The sequence below is a fragment of the Palaemon carinicauda genome, chromosome 13 (assembly GCF_036898095.1).
Source record: "Palaemon carinicauda isolate YSFRI2023 chromosome 13, ASM3689809v2, whole genome shotgun sequence".
Lineage (NCBI taxonomy): Eukaryota > Metazoa > Arthropoda > Malacostraca > Decapoda > Palaemonidae > Palaemon > Palaemon carinicauda.
The window spans coordinates 119,454,471-119,456,970 of record NC_090737.1 but is presented as its reverse complement, the minus strand read 5'-3'; the positions used below and the strand labels follow the sequence as shown (position 1 = coordinate 119,456,970).

At 33.3% G+C, this 2,500-nt stretch overlaps 1 pseudogene; it reads right to left on the bottom strand.

Moving 5' to 3' along the window:
* The window catches only part of LOC137651774 (zinc finger protein PLAG1-like), a 6,766-nt pseudogene that overhangs the window by 635 nt on the left and 3,631 nt on the right, over positions 1-2,500 (bottom strand).

The following is a 2,500-nucleotide window of genomic DNA, read 5'->3' as shown; positions in this document are numbered from 1 at the left end:
CCAGCAAATTCCCTCGGAGTTCGAGGCACAGTTGAAAGAGATGACGTAATCGTGGGTGGTGGAAGGTTAAGGGAACTCCGAGATTCCTTCTCCGAAACCTCACTGTTTCTCTGGAGGGAAAGAGTTGGTTGTGGGTAAGTGGGAGGCTGTAGAGATCCCGGTAAGTAAGAGGGGGAGGCGTAGGATATGGCACTCGAGTATGGGAAGGGCCTGGCATGGGCGTGGATGGGCGTAGGTCTCTGAATTTTGGCTGGGGTGTGATTAATGGACGATGCAGAGGAAGACTTCGGTAGTGATAAATCAGCCTGAGAATCTGGAGAGAGAAAACAAAAGTTAGTTTTAATAAAGAAAAAAGAATCATAACAACAATTGTTTAAGCTCATCGTAAAATAGTCTACTTTAAGCATGTCAAATATTAAATCGGATTATAAGATATAGAGTAAAATAAGATTAATAACCTCTGAAAATAGAATGTCTTTAGATTAGATTGTGATAAAGAATACATATTAAAAAAAATAATCTAGAAATCATAAAATGCAGATCATATTTCTAGTCAGGCTGATGTCTTGGTTTAGTAAAAAAAAATCATAAATACAGAAACTGATTTAAGCGAAAAGATAGTTCAGATAATCGTATATTTGAAAACAAAAATATACAATTTTGAATAAACACAGATGATGTGAGTGTTCTGTAGATGAATAGTAAAATAGTGATATATCAGAAAACATACAATTTATAGCACACACAGATGATATGAATGTTCTGTAAGATGAATAATAGAATATTGAAAAGTGAGACTAAATTGCTATAATGTATAAGACCAAAATCGACTAAAAGTGAACGCAAAGAACGAAGAGTGAAAGTAAATTTTATTATTAATTCATAAATTGAAAATGATGATTTACGTCAAAGATAGATAATCTGATGAATTGGCTAAATAATTGCAAGACTTAACAGCCGTCAGGAGTGTGGTTCAGTGACTGATAATCTCATTGATGAAAGGGTCACTAAGTCTAAGAGAGAGAGAGAGAGAGAGAGAGAGAGAGAGAGAGAGAGAGAGAGAGAGAGAGAGAGAGAGAGATAGGGGAATGTAAACTGTAATTTTTGTGAAAATGAGGAGGAAGATTTGATACATTTTATGTTGTTTTCCCAGGAATATAGAAAAGAAAGTAATGAAATAATTGAGCTACAACAACCGTATGAGGAAGACCTAAAGAAAATAATAGGATTATTTTTATTTAGTGAAACAAATGTAGAAAAAAAAAAAAAGAAATATTAAACCTGATGTGGAGGAAAAGACAAAACAGTATAAGAAGATAAACTTTGGAGGCGCCGTTGCAAAGGCTATGCCTCACCCCTGAACCAGAGAGAGAGAGAGAGAGAGAGAGAGAGAGAGAGAGAGAGAGAGAGAGAGAGAGACCGCTACTGCTATTTGATTGCCCTCAGCCCTAGAAATAAGGGGGCCACGGGCTGTTGCGTTGGCAGCCCGTAAGGAGAGAGAGAGAGAGAGAGAGAGAGAGAGAGAGAGAGAGAGAGAGAGAGAGAGAGAGAGAGAGAGAGAGAGCTGTGTTTGGAACGTTTTCTGCCGTGCATAATCTGCGCAACATTATCGAAGTTAAAAGAAAATGGCCGACTGATCGCCATTTTTTTTTTCTGTTACAGATATTTTTCGCTTGAATTTTGATGTTCTTATAAAAGGACTAACAATGAATAAAAAATATTATTATAGACTACATGAGACACCTGAATCAATGATTTTATTGTGGAAAATCAATTTCTAAATCTATTAATTTTTTTTTTTCATTTTTTATCTACAACGCTTTTTGGCCAACTTAGAAGCCCGTTTTAACATTGAGGGGTGACCGGTTCACCATAAGCTTAAAGCAATTCATCAGATAATATTTTTTTTATAAACTTTCATCACTTACCAATGTTAAAACAAACCTTTAACACTAATAAAGTTAATCTAGTTTTCGGAGTTATACATTTCGGAAAATTAATAATATTCACAATCATAGTTATTTGAAAGTCTATTTAAAAAAGAATATTTTCATTTACACGAAAGTTTTTTGTCGGTTCGTGTTTACATTTTGATATTTGTCGTATTGGCCTTGGGCGTAAGGAAAGGGATCGTATATATTGTACTATACTGTATTATCTTGTACTATACTATACTATATTGTACTATACTATACTATACGATAACAAATTATTATCTATTTATTTTTCAAATTACGAAGTTTTATGAATAGATTTATTGTCTCATTAGGAACTGAGGTTTTTTTTAAAGACTACTAGAGTCCTTTATAATCAGCTGATCTATCACTGATTAAATTGATCAGGCGTTAGAATATATGAAAATTTAATAAAGTTTTAGACAAGTTTAGATTTTGAAGAATATAAGTAGGTTGGATTAAATCACTTGAAAACGATTTATTAAATTATTTTTTTAAATACACTTATATCTTTAACTTATTTCTTTATTCTGTAATAATTCACT